Source organism: Mustela nigripes, chromosome 12, assembly GCF_022355385.1.
Source record: "Mustela nigripes isolate SB6536 chromosome 12, MUSNIG.SB6536, whole genome shotgun sequence".
Taxonomy (NCBI): Eukaryota; Metazoa; Chordata; class Mammalia; order Carnivora; family Mustelidae; genus Mustela; species Mustela nigripes.
Window position 1 is genome coordinate 37,095,547 of NC_081568.1, and position 20,342 is coordinate 37,115,888.

The following is a 20,342-nucleotide window of genomic DNA, read 5'->3' on the forward strand; positions in this document are numbered from 1 at the left end:
AAAAAATAAAAAAATATATGTTTATAAAAAAATTTAAAAAATTAAAAAAATTAATAAAATTTAGAAAAAGAGTTTGATGGGAGGAAATTTGTAGAAAAATGCTAGAGGAATATAAGAATGTGAGAAAGGGGTGGACAAAAATATGCAGCGTGGGTTGGAAAGTAGAAGAAATTCTGCCTTACTGTAAGCAGCTTACGATATTGGCACATTATTTACACAAAATGAGTACTTGTTAAAACACTACTATCAATAGATTCATATGTCTCAGATTCAATTAGCAGCCTCATTTATTACCCACCAAGATGTGAAACTGCAAGGTGAGGTTAAAGTGTCACCCAGGGTGTCTTCATCACTTCAATATCATTGCCTTAAAAGGCACTGACCAGAAGAAGCAGATGACCTCATTTCAAAATTATTACAGTACAGAGAACTCAGTTTCAACATTATAATTCATTTTCTCATGGAATATTTCAAATTTATTATCACTTTCCTGACATGTAATGGCTAATCGTTAAGGATAGCCACTTTAACATAATATGAATACGCATTTCTCCATAGGTAATACAACGGTTCCTGCATTAGCATTATTGACTAAGGTGCATTTAACTTCTTCACTAATACTTAATGGAAGGTTAATGTAGAAGTCAGGAGATTAAATGGCTTTTACTTAAAACAAGTATATTGATTAAAATAACTTAGGGAGATTTTTAAGGCTGATGATATAAAAATAGTCACACGTTTTAATATTTTATTTAATATTAAGAGCAAATTGTAGGGTGTAACAAATCAAGATTAGTGGGAGTTATTGCACTAATTACTCGTGGAACTAATTCTTGCTTGTAGTTAACAAATGGGTCTTGTATATTGGAAGGCGACAAATCATATTGGTTAATTCTACTGCTGAAGGAGACTTTCTATTTAAGAATTTCCATTGTTTCTGGCAATGTCCTTTAGGTATACCTTCCTTGTATCTTACACCTGGCACTGGTGAAAGATAAAACGGCCTTAAAACAGAGCTGCTATTCAGTGTCATTGAAATGTAGCTCTATTTCCTTTTTTCTCAGTATTTATTATTATTTAAATCTATGTTAAACCTAATCTAATGTTTTCAGTGAATTAGCTAATGTTACTTTATCATTTCCTTTTTCTTTGCTCAAAACACAATATTCCACCAAATATAGCAGACTAACAAATTGGCCTTGTAATAGTAGGACATATGATGCCAAAGACCATTCACTTCTTTGATTCTGTTTCCGCCCAAAAATACTCAGTCACCTTCTCTATTCATGTCTTCTGTTCAGATAGCACAAGGTTACACCTGTAGGGGCTTGCTCAGTTTTAACCTGAGCTTTGTATAAGAGGGATTTGATCTTCTAAAAAAAAAAAAAAGAAAGAAAGAAAGAAAGAAAGAAAGAAAGAAAAGAGAATGGAGCCCGTGTGACCATGGTGCCAGTCACCATATATATATATTAGATAGTCTCATTTAAGTAATGAGAAGAAAGCAAAATAGTCCTGGGTGAGCATGCTATTTGACATAGAGTAAGACAGCACTAAACTGCACCTGTTATTATTATAATTATTTTAAAATGTGTATTCATTTATTTATTTAACTAATATTTTATTTCGTTAATGCTAATATCGGTGCTAGGCTTTAGTAAATAGGAGTGCTTTGGCTCATAGTGTACAAAGGGGCAATGGACATGGAAACAATTAAGTGCAGTTAGAGTGCCATGATCAATGTATTTAGGCAAAGCAGATAAAGTGAAACATCTTATCAAGGAAGGCTTCACTGATATGGTATGTAGAATATTTATATGGTTTATCATCCTATAAATTTTCTGCAGTTGAAATTAATCAGCTAGAGACTTTATAAATTTAATCAGTCCATCTCTTGCTTTGAGAAATCATGGAATAAAGGAAAAAATAGGAATCCAAATGTTGTGCTACCAGTTGGATTAAGTTGATGGATAAATTCTACTAAATATTCTAGTGAGATAAATCTATGCCAGTCTGTACTTAAATCATAAGAATCTGTGTGATATATGAACAGTAGCTTTGCCCTCATCATATTTTCTCTTGGTTGTGATCTAAATTATGTTCTGCCTTGTGAAGCATCTTATTTTTAGATGAGTATTGCCATAGGTAGGTTACGTGTGAATTAAAAAAACATAGACACAGCCATGCCACTTTTCCTAGAAATTGTATGAGACAGAACTTTTGAGTTTTACACACATACAAATACAGTTTATGCTCAAGGTAATTAACATTGAAATGTTATTAAATCTTCATCAATTGTTTTAACATATTTTTCCTTTCTCAGAGTATGAGGATAAACAGTGATTTCATTCTTAATGTATCCTAATGAGCAGGACCAGGATTTTGTGTTACACAGGATGATTTTCTTGAAAAAGTATAGAATAATCCCCCACGAAGAATTTTGCTTAATAAAACTGTGGTTTTAAGTGAACTTGAAGGTTTAAGGGACAAATCACTTTTGTTATTCAAAGTGAATTTCAATACATCCATTACACATTCTGGATTGAAAAACATTTTAAAATATGATCCTAAATTTATTCTCTTCTTTTTCTTCATTTGATCTATGAGTCAAACATTAAAGAAGAAGGTGAAATAACACCTACAAATGTTTAGCCATCCTACCTACAGATGCTATCTTCTATCTGTTGCCTGGAGATGTAGTTCACCGAGAGTGGAAAACTTGGCTCAACTGAGATTTCCATACCACAATCTAAGAGTAGTTTCTAAAGGTCCTGGATAACTAGCTGTTAAAGCTCATTCTGTGCAAGATAAAAGCACATTTAAGTTGTAATGCTTCCAATGGCTAATAGAAAAGCCACAATCTAATTCATTTTCTTTATCTCCTATTTCATTCACTCCTTTGTCAGTTTCTTCCAACCCTCTTCCTAGTGATTGTTGGCTAAACTGCGTCCTCTAAAATTGTGTATGTTGAAGATCTGCCACTTAGTACTCAGAATATGACTACATTTGGAGCTAGAGTCTTTATAGAGGACAGTAGGTTAAAATTAAGTCGTTAGACTGGGTTCTAGTTCAATATGACTGGTGTTCTTATAAGAGAGGTAGTTAGAAACAGACACATACAGAGGGAAGAGGATGTGAAGACACGAGGAGAAGATAGCCATCAACAAGCCAAGGAACAAGAATTAGAAATGGTCTTTCCCTCACAGCCGTCAGGAGGAATGAGCCCAGAGGACACCTTTATCTCAGATTTCTAGCCTCCAAAACTGAAATACTACACTTTGTTGTTTAAGCTACCCAATCTGAAATACTTTGTTATAACAACCCTAGCAAACCAACACACCAACTGATGCTTTTGTGTTTCTGTTTATTTTGTACTCTTGTTTGTGAATGTGTATGCTCATGAGCCTTTCAGAGTTCGTAGATCATGTTGTATACGGTCAGAATTAGTGTTGCTTTAAAAGAAATTTTGATAATAGTCTTCATGTAATAAAAAAAAAAAAGAGAGAGTAGAGTTGCCAGATAAAATGCAGGATACCCAGTTAAATATGAATAAACTGCAAATGCATCTTTAGAATAAGTATGAACTAAATACTCATAGAACATACTTATACTAAAAAAACTTGTGTTTTTAATCTGAAATTCAAATTTAACTTGGAGTCTTACATTTTTATTTACTAAATCTGGCAACCATGTTAACTGATTAGATGATTTAAAAAACTGGTAAATTTAGTAGTTGTTTGTGTTTTTCTCTTATTAAAATGTATGATTTTCCTCAAATAGGGCATTTTTCTCCTTTTTCCATCATCTTTCTGTAACAGATGATTCACAGTACCTTTCCTATTTGTTATATCATGATCAATTATAACCTCTGCATTTACAGAAGCATTTAATTATTTTTTTATAATTTTTTAGAACTCTGTTTTATGGAGAAAGGGGAACCCTCTTACACTGTTGGTGGGAATGCAAGTTGGTGCAGCCTCTTTGGAGAACAGTGTGGAGATTCCTCAAGAAATTAAAAATAGAGCTTCCCTATGACCCTGCAATTGCCCTCCTGGGTATTTACCCCAAAGATACGGATGTCATGAAAAGAAGGGCCATCTGTACCCCAATGTTTATAGCAGCAATGGCCATGGTCACCAAACTATGGAAAGAACCAAGATGCCCTTCAACGAACGAATGGATAAGGAAGATGTGGTTCATATACACTATGGAGTATTATGCCTCCATCAGAAAGGATTAATACCCAACTTTTGTAGCAACATGGATGGGACTGGAAGAGATTATGCTGAGTGAAATAAGTCAAGCAGAGAGAGTCAATTATCATATGGTTTCACTTATTTGTGGAGCATAACAAATAGCATGGAGGACAAGGAGTGTTAGAGAGGAGAAGAGAGTTGGGGTAAATTGGAAGGGGAGGTGAATCATGAGAGACTATGGACTCTGAAAAACAATCTGAGGGGTTTGAAGTGGCGGGGGGGTGGGAGGTTGGGGTACCAGGTGGTGGGTATTATAGAGGGCACAGATTGCATGGAGCATTGGGTGTGGTGAAAAAATAATGAATACTGCTTTTCTGAAAATAAATAAATCAATTTAATAAAAAAAAATGGACATTTAAACAAACTAAAGCATCCAGGAAACATTAACCATGTAGTTTAAAAGTGGAAAAACATTTCTCCATAAGCTTTCCCAATGTAATTAAAAAAAAAAAATCTTGAAACATAATGAAACATAATGCCTGAATGGAAAATTTCAAATCAAAAGATAAATGGGAATATACAAGAGAGTGGAAATTTGCATATAGTGCCATTATAGAACTTAAAATATATTATATTATCCTGTGATTTATCAAAAAGAAATTAAAGGAAAAAAAGAAGAAAAAAAGGGGCAAATTTTCAAGGGAAAAATTCATGTTTTATTCTATTAAAAGATTGAAAAACTGTAATAAGATACCACTTCACATCCACTAGATGAACTATAATTTAAAAACTACAGTACTAAATGCTGGAACCAACAACTTTCATATGGCCTAAAGTTTATGATTCAACAACTTTGGAAAACTGCTTGTTTTTATAAAGTAAAACATACAGGTACCTTGTGACAGAGCGATTCCACTGATATTTATTTATTTATTTATTTGTTTGTTTGTTTGTTTTTAAAAGATTTTGTTTATTTATTTGAGCGAGAGAGAGATCACAAGTAGGCAGAGAGTCAGGCAGAGAGAGGGGGAATCAGGCTCCCTGCAGAGCAGAGAGTCCCATGTGTGGCTCGATCCCAGGACCCTGAGATCATGACCTGAGATGAAGGCAGAGGCTTAACCCACTGAGCCACCCAGGCGCCCCTCCACTGATATTTAATTAAGAAATATGAAAACTACATCCACATTCTGAATGCTCATAGTCCTTTTATTCATAATGGCCTAGTACTGAAAAACAACTCAAATGCTCAGAAAAATTAATAAATTATAGTATGTTTATAAAATGGAACACTACTCACTAATTAAGAAAAAGAATGGACTACTCATATTTTCAATGTTTTGGGTGAATTTCAAAAATAATATACTGAGTAAGAGAACCCAGGCACTAAAAAGTGCCATTTGTTCTCTTCCTGATGGAAGGGGGATACATAATGGCAGCAGTAATCAGACATGATGGAAATCTGAGGTGATTGGAGTAATGGTTATATGGTTGTACACATTTTTTGCAATTTATCAAATGAACACTTAAAATCTGTGTATTTTACTGCCTGTAAGTTATATCTCAGTATAAAAGGAGTGTTGGGGGTAAAATGAATCAAAATAAAAAGATCTGAAGCATTTCAAACTTTGACTTTACCCTGAGGTTGGTTTTAAAAGACCTGTAAACAGCGTAAAGAATCAAATTATAAAAAATACAGATTGGTTTTTTCTCTGCTGGTCTTTTCTCTGGTCAGATAGATAGGGATCAATGTTTAGGGCTGAAATAAATGCTTTCTAAAATGTGCCCTCCAAGAGTTTTAATGCATTATAAAACTTGCCATTCCTATGTAAAAGGATTTTAAATTTCCAGAATGCCTGTTTGTAGAAAGTTTGTCTTCTGAATAAAAGAAACCTTTCTGGTTTATAGGTGCTCTCATTTAGTCACTCTGCTATTTGTTTTACCAGGTCATCATAATTCAGTACTGTAAAAGTAGGTATTATAGATTGTATCTTTCTATCTTGTGATATATAGCAAGCATAGATGTGATTACTCTCAAGTAGTATTCAAACACTGCATATTCATGAGGTTATTCAGCATTTTCTATAGAGCTGCTTAGGTAAAAGCTCTGACCTCTAGGAGTTCATAATCTAAAATAAATAATAAATATTCAGAGCCACTTATAAGTGAAGGTGTGAACATAAAATTAAAAATGATACCAAAACAATATAGCTAACAGGATCACTCTGGGCTTAATTCCTGGCACCTCTTTGGCCATGAAAAGTTAGGAAATTGAAGCACTCCCTTTGCCTATTTTTTAGCTGATTGGGGTGGGAAAAATTTTTATCAACTACTCAGATTTCCTACATTTTTCTTATATTATAGTCAAGTAATACACTTATTACTTATTTTGTGCCATGCACAGTTCTAAACAGTATATACATGTTTACTTAATTAATTTTCACACATAAACCTCGTAAGGAGATTTTTATGGTCTCTATTCTAAAGGCATAGAAAATGAGGGATAGAGCGAGAAAAGAAAGAAGAAAATATTACCTTCTTTAGGGGTAAATCTTAAAATGCGTGAGTTGTGGTAGTCTGTTCACGTTGTTATGACAGATTATCATAGACTGGCTTAAAAAATAGACATTTATTTCTCATAGTTCTGGAGGTCTGCGATCAGAGAGTCAGCATGGTTAGATTGTGGTAAGGACTCTCTTCCTGACTTGCAGATGGCTGCCTTCTCTCTGTGTCCTCATACGGCAGACATGGGTAGAGAGGGAGCTTGGTCTCTTCTTATAAGAACACCAATTATATCATGGAAATCCACTCCCATGACCTCATCTGTACTTAATTATCTCCCAAAGTCCCCACCTCCAAATACCACCTTATTAAGAGCTTCAGCAAATGAATTTGAGGGAGCCCAAACATTGTGTTCATAACATTGATCTTTGCTGCAAGTATCAAATGAAATAATACTCATGTGCTTAGAATCATGCCTGGCACATAATAAATCCCCAGAAAGTGTTAATTCTTATAACAATGCAAAGTGGATTGAATAATTTAACCTTTGTAAAGTATATCACTATAAGGTAAATTTGTAAAACTGTCAATAGAAGTAGAACAACTTTATATTAAAAGTAGACTATATTTTACTTAGAAGAAAGAATGTTATACTAATAAACTGGTAGGACTACAACATTTAGAATGCTTCACTTTTACCTTTAAATTCATGAAATGCTAATTAATACATTGTGTATTCCATAATATAGTGAAAATACTTATACTAAATTCAAACAATATTCAAACAATATAAACAAACTTTAAATTCCTATTACACTGAGGTGTCAGTGATAAGATGATTGGATTGGTGAAAAAGAACAGGAACTGGGAATTTGACTCAAAGGAAGACACTGATATGTAAACATATTCAAAAGAAGACACTCCCAAAGAAATAGACCAAGTGTTGGGACATATAGCATAGTCTCAGGAAAGAAGAAGTCAAAAGCAGAAAGGAAAGCAATCAGGGATGGAAGTCCTGTAATGTTTGTTCAAAATACTATTTAATTTTGCCTGAAGGATTTGAGTGAGTAGTCTTAGAGCCGCACACTGATATTTCCAGCAGTAAATCCCACAATTGACTGACTTCTGGACAGAAATTTTGACTTCGATTTAGACCCTGTCTCCTCTTGGAATCCCATTCTGATTTCCCTCCCAGTCTGGATTAGATATTCCTCCTTCATGCCCCACAGCAGCCATCAAATAACCTCTCAGCTTATCTTCTTATACAGAAATGTCCTCTTTCCTTATTTATCTTTCCCCAATAGAATATAAGCTCATGTCTTTTATTTGCTGTTGGAGACCCTGGACATAGCACAGGGCCTGACACATAGAACCTAAATACCTAATTCAACTTAATACGTAAAGGAAAACTTAAATTACCTCTTCTTAAGCCTAACAAAACTTGTGTCTTAAGGTTATGGCCTTAAAAAGACAAACGTGATGGTGGTAGATACCTGAGTATTGACATATCCAGCCTACTGGCCTCGTGAACAAAGATAATTACCCTTCTCTGAGGTAATTTGGAGGAGGACCTGATGCCCCTATTAGCATCTAATAGTGTTAAAGCTCCATTTGAACCTTGGGTTCAAATAATGGATATTGGAATTTTAGAAGACATCTGTCAAAATGTAAGGTGAGAACATTCACACACCAAGCTCTTCAACTAACACTTCAGTCTTTAGTTTTATCAGTGAATAGCTCTGACTTGCAGAAATTAGAAGGCAGTCAGAGTCAGGTGTTTGTGTGTGTGTGTGGGGGGTTCATTTTAGTTGAGGAGGTGCTGTGAAGAGTAAATGGTGTCACCTGGCACAGAGTATTAGAAAGAGTGCCAGTACCCAGCTACAGGACACAAAAGGATGCCAAGACAATGTTCACCTCCTCCACAAGATAGTCATGACCTTTCTTCTAAGAGTGTTCTTATGCATGAATTGGTGTGTAGATTCATCTTTTTCACAGAAGTATCTAATTTTTCACTTTTGATAGAAAAAAAATTCATCTTTCTCACCTCAACTCCAATTTTTATAGACTTGATCTTAGTATCTCTCTCTCTCTCATATCTATCTATCCATCTATCTATCTATCTATATCTTTAAAGGTTATATGTGTGTGAAGAAAATTCTTTGTAAATTTTGAACATGGGACTCCAAATTCATTTTGCAGTGGGCTTACAAATTAAGTAGCTGATCCTGCCTACTTTAAGTTATTACCACCCTTCACCTGAATTACTGAAGAATCACCTTAACTCGTGTCTCTCCCCTTGGAATTTCTGTCTTCAAGCTGTCCTACATAGAGCTTTGGAACTGATTTTCCTAGGACAAATTTTATCGTGCTGGCCTCTGTTCTGTAGTTGATATACTAAGCTCCACCACCTGGTGCAGAGCTCCTTCTAGAACTTGATCCTCTCTATATTATTTCTTGCAGTTTCTAACATGAATCCTCTACTCAAGTCAAGCTGTCTCACCAGTATTGCCCTTTAGGTGAGTTCTATCCATATTGCAACTCTAGCTTTTGGTTAAACTTAACCATATATGATCTTTCTTCTTTTTTGCTTATCCAGAACCATCTTCAGCTGGCTAGCCCCAGTTCTGGCTTCTCCACAAAAATCTCCCAAATTATTCTCATATTTAATTAGCATATGTGCTACCAGATATACATGTGAATCCCCCAGACCTAATTAACTCAAATCTTGAAGGAAGTTTCCAAGGAAACTGTATTTTAAATAAGCACACCAGTTCAAAACTATACCAGAAAATACAAATACTAATGTTTAGTATGTGCTTTATGAACTTTGGCCTTGTCTATCTATCTGTAATGTAACAAGTTCTCAGAGCAGGACTATACGTACAGTCCCTATAATTACCAGCACAATATCAAACTCATAAATTCTTATGCATTTGATAATATTTTCATATGTTTTATTAGAAGTATTTGGTAGATTAAGAACCTTCTCTGAAATCTCAGTTCAACTAAGATTCAGTTAAACCCTCTTATAAATTATACTTGAGGGGCTCCTGGGTGGCTCAGTGGGTTAAAGCCTCTGCCTTTGGCTCAGGTCATGATCCCAGGGTCCTGGGATCGAGCCCCATGTCGGGGTCTCTGCTCAGTGAGGAGCCTGCTTCCCTTTCTCTCTCTCTGCCTGCTTCTCTGCCTACTTGTAATTTCTGTCTGTCAAATAAATAAATAAAATCTTTTAAAAAAATTGTACTTGAGGTGAAACATATTTTTCTGATTCAAACAAAAGAAAGAAATAGTGAAAATGATCGTAAATTTTTAAAGGATATCTAATAGTTCTTGAGAAATATCTTGAGAATTTAAATATAAATGAATTAGAATCATATGGATTAAAGTACCATTGAAATATATATATGGGCCAATACTTGGCAAAGTGTTTTTCAGATTTTGCCAGTCCTAAAATGTTCAAAAAATAGTTCAAGATGATGCTTTGGCAGAATTTAAGTACCATAGAATTGTCCAGTGTCTAGTTGCAGAATACCTAGATGTCAGTGTTATATTTCCACATGTGTTCTTTATCCATAGTCAGTGTGGCTAGGCACAATAAACCTGTCCAGGTGGTCACTGAAGAGCCCATAAAGTCTGTATTATTATTATCTTTTTTTTTTTTTTTTGCTTTTTTACTTTTTAAAACCTGTTATTAGGGATTGGGTGTATGATGAATATAGGGACCAAAAGTTTCAGAAGTTGAGCAACTATGATACAGTCTCTAAAGCTGATATTCTTTCCAAGGTTCTTATAACTGTTTATAGACATATCTTTCTAGAAGAATTGGGTAAATGTGAAAAATGTAAAGGATCAAGCCGAATATTAGACTAAAATTCGTGCTCCAGAACTAACAGGTGGTCCTGCCATAAGGTGTACATATGGCTGAGACACAGTGCTACTATGAATTCTGTTCACAGAAATGCATCTTGTCACCCATGGGGAATAGAGTCTCTGGCAGTGACCAGATTTTTGAGTTTTCTTATAGGCAACAGATGCAATGGTTTATCACAAAGTCTTAGCATTGAGGAGATTTCTATCCTAGTCCATTCCCCTTTCTAGTAAAGAAATTTCTCCTATGACATTCTTATCAAACTGAGTACTTCAAATTAACTAATATTAATAGATATTTTATTCTTGTATGTTGAACAGTAATTACATGCTTTTGCACAAGATGAACATTCTTAATGCCTCTAATAAGTACCTTGGTTATTGATTATTTTCATTAATAATACAATATATTTTCCATACAACCTAAAATTAATTGGATACCCATGTTCATTTACTGTAAAAGAAGTGATTATATTCATATATATATATATACATATATATATATACATAGATATATATATAATCTAAAAGAAAACAGTTTTACATTTTTGACTGCTTACTCTTAAATGAATAACCTTTCTCCCAGTGCATGTGTTGGTCACCCACATATATGGAATCATCATCTTCACTTCAAGAAGTGAAGTGAAGATGGCTATATCATCACCATATAGCCATGCATAGTGTTTAAATCTGTTGTCCTGATACAATTATTTGTTGTTTCATTTTGGTCAATAAATACATAGTCACCTAAATTCAAACAAGCATGATTTTATTTATTTGACTACCACAGTCACCTATACTCTGTATCCTCTTTTCTATATCCTAACTAGAAATAAGTACTGAGGTGCTAATTATAGACAAAGCTCACCTTTGTTTTAATGTTTTAAAGTAGCCATCTTAGACACTTCAAAGTAATTTCCCTTGAAGTGTGTCAGTGTATGTTAGTAGAGAAAAGATGGCAATGCAGTTTCTTAGCAAATATTATAATTGAACTGTATTATGCTGGAGTAATTATATTACATTTTAAGCCTATTATAATGAAGGACAGGGAATTGGTTTTTAAGGAAAAAAAAAAAAGATGTAAAAGAACCCTAATGAAAGCACAAGAATAGCTGACAACCAGGGAGTCCAATTCTCCCTAGTACACTTGTCAAATATACTTGTCATCCCAGGTAATATGTTGAGATCATATGATGATAATTAACTCTTTCAAACCACTGAGGCTTGTAGTGGGTTTCTTCTGCAGTTCTCTCTCAAAACTTGTTAAATCTCCAGAGAGTTTTGGAGTCCTCAACACTTTGTCATTAATCGTTTAGACATCCATTTTTCTGAAGGCAAAGGACTAGAGAAGACGATTTTTTTTTTTTTTTTTAAGGGCTTTATGTTGCTGCCTCAGATATCCAAGGAGGAAATGGTAAATTCTGTTCTTGTTTTCTGGTAGCTTTCTGCCTCACTCATGAATCTATGTGTACTACTGTTCATAAATTTTCTTGTACTGGCTCATTCCTGTCCTTTCAGTGTTCTCTTTCCATTACTTTTGGAGCTTCAGAATCACTGGTTTGTTTCCTTATTGTCCATCCTTTTTGTGACTTCTTTCAACTCTGGATATTTGAAAAGAAAGGAATGATTAAACAGAATGAGTCTCTTCAATAACTCAGAAAGGGCCTAATAGTTCTATCATCATTTTAACCATTAAAAGTATAAGGTACAAATGTTGCAAAAAACCTAACTGCTCTTTCTTTTTCCACATTAAGAGAGAAGAGTAAAATGACACTGAAATTTTTCAGTTATCATTGGATTCATTCACTTTATTCCAAGATGAATTAGTTATACCATAGGCCAGAATACTGTAGCCCTTGTGTCAAATTCAGCCTTTTCTTATATTTGTAAAGAAAGTTTTTTTGAAACACTACCATGCCCATTTATTTCCACTGTCATGGCTTCTTACCTATGGCAGAACTGAGTAGTTCCCCAGTGTCTTAGGACCCACAAAACCAAAAATGTTTATTATCTGGCCCCTTAAAGAAAAAGTTTTCAATCTCTGAATTACATCATTTCTTTTTTTTTTTTTTTATTTTGTTGTGCCTGATCAAGGTAATATTTCAATTAGCAAAATTTCAGGACTTTTTCCTTATTTTTTCCCCATGATTTAAAGTAGTAATATTTTTTCTCATTTTCAAAATCAGTATTACTTAGTAAAACACCTTATTACATTTATTTAATAGATGCTTTTTCTTTGAAGCAACTCATTTTAATTTTAACGTAGTTCATGGAGTTAAACTTATAATCATAGTTAAATGCTTTTTACCAGTATGCTTTTCTTGATTTTCTCCTTTTATTCATTATTATTTAATATTGGTTCACTAGTAGATGACATGGTCATGATGATTGAAAAAATTACGTAGAATGTGACATTTGCTTTACTTTAGCATTAATGAATAAACTGCAGACTCAAACATTTCTTCGACTTATAAAAATGTATTCAGTTAATGAAAAAATAGAGCGGTCTATTTTCAACCTGTGCTACTACTAGCCAATCTGATGTATAGTCTAAATGTAAATTCTTAATGGATGAGTCTTAATATTCATCTTGAAAAGATTTTTTTTTAATTTTTTAATAGTTCATGACCGTTCATGTGTGTTTGAAAAAGGATTATGACAATATACTCCTTTAAATATAAGCTAATATCAATAGGAAACCTGAGTTTTCTAATTAAGTAAGTCTCCACCAGAAAAGACTTTTTTGTCTCATTTTGTTTTGTTTTTTTAGAAAAGACTCAAGTCTTGATCTTAGTGTTGTGAGACCAAGCCTTGTGTGCAGCTCCACACTAAGCATGGAACCTGTTTATGATTCTCTCTCCTTTTCCCTCTGACGCTCCCTGCTCACACACACACTCTCTCTCACTTAAAAAAAAGGAAAAAGAAAAAGAAAAGACTTTTCTAAATGTCATTAGACCCCTTTAAGAAACACAACCAGCCTTATTTTCTTATATGGCTTTCTGGTGTAGCATGCCAGCTAAAGGAGCATGTATTGGTTTATACCTTGTTTTTCATTTCTTTTTATCTATATTTTTAACTATAACATCTAGTTAGCTAAATAATTCTAATTTTATATATATTAATACTTTTTAAAAATATGCACTTTAGTAACTCTTCTATTTACGTGTTGAATATGGACTGATTAAATAATAATTTATTTAATAACATTGAATACATTATGGGCCAAGAAATATGCAATATGTGCTTTATGTTTATGCTGGTGGTGCTTTATGTCCATTATTCTTGGTGTTCAAATTGTGTCTATAAGTTAGATATTATGTTTCTTTAACATTTACAGGAAGAGACTTGTTGTCTATGAGTATCTAAGTTCTTACGGCTGCAGATATCAGAGCTAAGATTCAAATCCAGTTGTTAGATATAAATCCATTTATCTTCCAATATATCATTGGTAAGAAAATCTACAATAAAAGGTTCATGGCTCAAATATTTGTAGGTTCAGTGTATGGACTCATGGAATGATAGAACTGGACAACATTCCTTAGAAAACATCCAGTTCAGTCCTCTTATTGTATAAATAAGGATGTTGAAGTCCATTCATTTGTGTTGAACTTTTAATGAAACAAACTTATCTTTGGTTAGCAAATTAATTTCTAGTCCAACCAAACTAAAGGCCATTTGCTTCCTTCCCAATGTAGAAGTCATTTTGCTGTGCATCAAATTTCTCTCTTTCCAAATGTTCTTTCATATCCCAGGTACCTAAACAGAAGTCTGAAATGTGATTTGGATCTTGTTCCTATTTACTGATCAATTTAGAATGCATATGCTGATGCCACCAATATATACTTACTGGAAAAGTAATTTCTACTGCCATATCCTTATTAAATTTCATATTTCAATGACTCACACAGTGAGAACAAATTGGTTGTTTTGAAAGTCTTATGCTGAGAAAAAATAACTGTCATCCTCAAATTTCTTCTGCAAGAGAATCAAGAAAATATTTCTGATATTCTGATTTTGTACTCTAATCAGACTAAAGGAAATATGTGTTATCTAGGCAAATAGAGACTTATGGAACATAAACATTTTGAGACTTTCATTCTAGGGTAAAGAATATGTATTGTTCATATTATGTTCATTTGCAGAATGCTGAAATCTCATAATTAGGGACCCAAAAGATACTTAAATTTTTCCTTTTGTAGTCCTATTTAATTATCATTGATGTTAACATTGGATAACTTGCTTAGGCTTTTCAAATTATTTTTAAAATATTAATGAAATAAGTGAAGCATTAAGAGTTCAAGATTCCACACTGAATTTCCTTGAATTTTATTATTTGAAATAGAACTATAAACACAAGTCATTATGAATATGGAAATAATACAAAGGACTCTCACTTCAGAATACTTCTTGGTAATGAGTCCTTTTTTTTTTTTTAAGATTTTATTTATTTATTTGACAGACAGAGATCACAAGAAGGCAGAGAGGCAGGCAGAGAGAGAGGGGGAAGTAGGCTCCCTCCGAGCAGAAAGCCCGATGTGTGGCTGAATCCCAGGACCCTGGGATCATGACCTGAGCTGAAGGCAGGCTTTAACCCATTGAACCACCCAGGTACCCCATTGTTGGGAGTCCTTTAAATACAAGATTGCTTGTATATTAATTGTGAGTGATGCATTTGAATATGGAAATAGCATATGCTTGCTAGTTATATACAAACACAAATATGTATAGTAGGCATCAGGTGCAAAGAATTAAGATAGCCATTCTCCATAGTTCCTATTTTATTTTCATCATTGTTCAAGGTCCTTCTCTTGTTTTGCTTATATATTTTATTCCTTTTTTTTCTACAATCCTGACTCACACATCTTTTCTATTCATATCCATTAGCAACTAATCTAATGTGTTTACTGTAATGTGTGAATATATAACCCCATATATATGCAGGTATACACATAAATGTATAAAAGTCTTTTATATATGCAGTGTTGTTTTATTTAGATATGTGGGTTTAAAAAAATACAGTGTAAACTGTCTCGTGCCAAAGCTCTTGTCCTATTTCTTATATTTGTTTGTTTGTTTTTTTGTTTGTTTATTTTCGAGAGGGTAGGGAGGAGCAGAAGGAGAGAGAGAGCATTGTAAGCAGGCTCCATGCCCAGCACAGAGCCTGAAGTTGGGCTCCATTTTACAAAATGGAAATCGTGACCTAAGCTGAAATCAAGAGTTGGAAACTCAACCAACGAAGCCACTCAGGTGCCTCCATTTCTTATCTTTCCTAATCTTTCAATAAAAATGTGGTTAGAATTATGAATTTAATTTAAAAAACACAATTTATTATAGGAAAAATAATATTCAAATATGCATATAACACACCATTATCCAAGGGTAGGAAAATTGAAAAATATAGAGATGTTAATTCTTCCAATTTTATGTGAAGTTGACAAAGTTTCCATATATTGAAATTGCCTGTCATTACTGGAAGCCTAAAGAAATTTTAAAAAGTGACATTAAAATGTATATTCATTTCCTAAAACTAAAGGAAAATTTCTGTAACTCTAAGTAGAGAGGAAATCCAAATAAGAAGCCCCATAGTAAGCCAGATCACCTGGTGGGAGTAAGGTTGCCACTTTCCAGAAGCAAAAGGTTAAAAAGGGCCTCAGGCAGAAACTGGATCAAAGTTGGGCTTTCAGAATGGCTGTTTTGTGTTCTCCAAGCAGTAAGATAAAGACAGTGAATAACACTACCATCTTGTTATAAAGATAAAATTGTATATTTTCAAAAAAGACCTAGCACATTCAATGTAAAAGTATGAGAGAATTAAACAAAAACAAAAATCAAAACAAAACAAAAAAAACCAAGTCAACCAGAAAAAAAAACAGGAAATGATAAAAAAAAAAAAAAAAAAAAAAAAGGCCAAGAAGAAAGCATGGTTAAAATACATTGCAAAAGATCATGGCAAAAATAAACTCAAAATTTCAGTAATCACTTTAAATATAAATGGCTTAAAATGAACTGTTGAAAATTAAGGAATATCAAATTAGATTAAAAGAAGCAAAATCTAAGCATAAATATTTTATTTATAAAACATTAATCCTTTCAGATGATACAGAGCAAATTAATCCAACCAAAACAGTGTTTAGCAATATTCTCCAGCAAAGAATATTCAAGGTTCTGAGACCTAAATCCTATCCAGGAGTTTGCTCAGCTAAAGATGATTGCATCAGACCATGTGGAAATACATCTGTCTTTTCTAGCTTCAGCTTTATGTACACAGGGTTAGAGCTGCTCTGCATATGGGGTAGAGTGATTATATTTGAGGAACTACCTTATTTGAAGCAGGTGGTATCTTATAACTGTTCATTATATCTCATAACATACTCCTTGATGTTTTTTTTCCTCTTTTAACAGTCATACCTACAAATATAATTTAGAAGTTTCTTTTTTTAAATAAACTTTTAAGCCTTTCATGCTTTCACATTGTTAAGCTTTCACATGTAAGGGAGAATTTGGCTATTTAAATTCTAGCTCCAAATGTCATTTCTCTGAAATTTTTAATAAATAATCCTCAAAGTTCTCTTGTCTCTACCCTCTCTGTTAAGAAGTTTGTTATCAATCTAATTACCTTTCCTTTGTGGGTGATACTTTCTTATTGGAAACTTTTGGAACTTCTCTTGGTTTTTGTTGCCCTTATATTATATTTCCATCTATCTTGGTTGGGGCTTTTCCATCTATTCTGCTTAAGATTGTATCATACCAATACTAAACATTCATCCTTTAGTCTTTTGTTCTTTGTAATTCGTAGTCATTATTTCTTCAGATAGTATATCTGATGCTTTTTTTAACTGTCCCTATTCTTCTGGGTCTAGTATAACTTTGCTACTTCTACTCTTAACTCCCAAATTTGTTAGATTTTTATTTGTATTTTTTACCCTGCCTTTCCTGAATGCCTTCTACAACTGATCTTTCATCTACGGAATTTATTCTTTGGCTCTCTCTTATTTTTTCATTTAGTTCATATATGTATTGTTCATTCCAAACATTACAATTTTTTAAAATTACCAGTATGCCTTCGTTATGACATCCTTCTTCAATTATCAATAGCTCCATGGATATAGTATTGAGAAATTCTTGACTTACATGCTGTATTAATACTGATTTATCCAACCAACAAAAAAAATTCTGATTTATCTGGTATATAGTGTTTTGATATTTCTCTTTTATTTTGGTCATGCTCCTCTATGTGTGGCTGTTTTGTTCATGAGATTATTTCCCATTAATTTATCAGTCATCTTGACTAGTTTTATAGAGTAGCAGTCCAAAGATCTAGTGCTAGCTTGCAAAATTTCTGATGGGTTTGGAGGTACAGCATGTCCTTGAAAAAGGTTCCAAGTTTCCCAGAACATCATAGACTGGGTTTGACAAACTCTGTTTTTTCTTTCCTCACTGACTCTCTCCCTCAGGGAAGTTTGATACTTCTTGACACTACTCTATGTTAAATTCTCTCAAGTAATTACGGTTGCCAAGCTCTATCTGGGAAGTAGGATAAGAATACTCAGGATCCCGCTGGTCTTCTTTTACCTGTTATCTACTTAAAAAGCTGTTGTGTTATGTCATTCGGACTAATGTCCAAAATCTATAAAAAACTTAGCAAACTCAACACCCAAAGAACAAATAATCCAATCAAGAAATGGGCAGAGGACATGAACAGACATTTCTGCAAAGAAGACATCCAGATGGCCAACAGACACATGAAAAAGTGCTCCATATCACTCGGCATCAGGGAAATACAAATCAAAACCACAATGAGATATCACCTCACACCAGTCAGAATGGCTAAAATCAACAAGTCAGGAAATGACAGATGCTGGCGAGGATGCGGAGAAAGGGGAACCCTACTACACTGTTGGTGGGAATGCAAGCTGGTGCAGCCACTCTGGAAAACAGCCTTGGAGGTTCCGCAAAATGTTGAAAATAGAACTGCCCTATGACCCAGCAATTGCACTACTAGGTATTTACCCTAAAGATACAAATGTAGTGATCCAAAGGGGCACGTGCACCTGAATGTTTATAGCAGCAATGTCCACAATAGCCAAACTATGGAAAGAACCTAGATGTCCATCAACAGATGAATGGATCAAGAAGATGTGGTATATATACACAATGGAATACTATGCAGCCATCAAAAGAAATGAAATCTTGCCATTTGCAACAACATGGATGGAACTAGAGCGTATCATGCTTAGCGAAATAAGTCAAGCAGAGAAAGACAACTATCATATGATCTCCCTGATATGAGGAAGTGGTGATGCAACATGGGGGCTTAAGTGGGTAGAAGAAGAATCAATGAAACAAGATGGAATTGGGAGGGAGACAAACCATAAGTGACTCTTAATTCACAAAGCAAACTGAGGGTTGCTGGGGGGAGGGGGGTTGGGAGAAGGGGGTGGGATTATGGACATTGGGGAGGGTGTGTGCTTTGGTGAGTGCTGTGAAGTGTGTAAACATGGTGATTCACAGACCTGTACCCCTGGGGATAAAAATATAGGTTTATATAAAAAATTAAAAATTAAAAAAAAAAAAGCTGTTGTGTTGACTCTGGTACAGTTCTACTCTGAAGTAGTGAGAAAACAAGGAGTGGTAAACACCCAAAATATAGCGGTGGGAAGGGCAACAAAAAGCTCCCACCCTATTTTCAGTCAATAGTGACATTAGATTTGCCTTTGCCTCAGGCTGCCATTGCTTCTCCACTGGACTTTATCAACCTCTATCCCCCTTATACTCTTTCAAGTATTTCTCACAGCTGTACTTTATTTCTTCAAGTCACTTTTGCTTTTCTTGTATGTGATTTCTAGGTTAGACTGTGGAAACAGTCAGCAGCAGTGTTACTCTCAAGAAACATTATTAAAGGGGAAAAATATCAAGGTGCAGAAGAACATTATGTTATATGTAAAAAATAAAAGATACATATATATTCATAAAGATAAGCTTTCTTTGTCTAACATATATCCGGAAAAATTAACTGTGCTGACCTTTTGAAGGAAGAGTCTCTACAGAACAGCCTTGTTATATTATAATATAATTTAAAATCTTAAATATACAGGTATATGATTTTTAAATTTTTAAAATTTACTTGCTGATACCATATAAGGAGATCTATTTCATAAAACATATTTTAATACCTGTGCACAAATACTTATTTAGTATTTTATGTTCTGGTAGAAGACATTACATAAGATTGTGTTCAAACTTTTATGTTCATTAATAAAAGTTATAGAAAGAAATGTGAAACAAAAGGACATAAAAATATCATTTAGGTGGTTATATTGCAACACTGCCCATTGTTTTATTAGAAGTTATTATCCGTGGAAGCTGATATGTTGCTTTATTTTCATTATATGTTCAAATGCCATACTAAATGATTTATTCTTAGTCTATAAAATCTGTGTAGAGAAACAATCTGCATGCTAACGTAAATGAGTCTCTGAAAGGTGTCAAGTGGTATTATTGAACCGCAAAAGAGATTTGTTGAGATTAGATAAACTAAGGCATCACTTGTCAGTTCGTCTATTTAGAAAAAGTAGACAGAAAGGAAGACAAAAGCCAATATTCAAATTATCAGCATGATTTTTTTCCTTTTTGACTACAAATTGTCAATGTAAGAAGAGTGGTGAGAAGAGACAGTAAAATCAAAACGTCACTTTCGTTAACAGATCAAAATCCAGTTTTTAATGGTATGTGAGCTATATAGCAAGCTCTAACAATGGAGTCAAACTCTCTCTTGGGTGGATT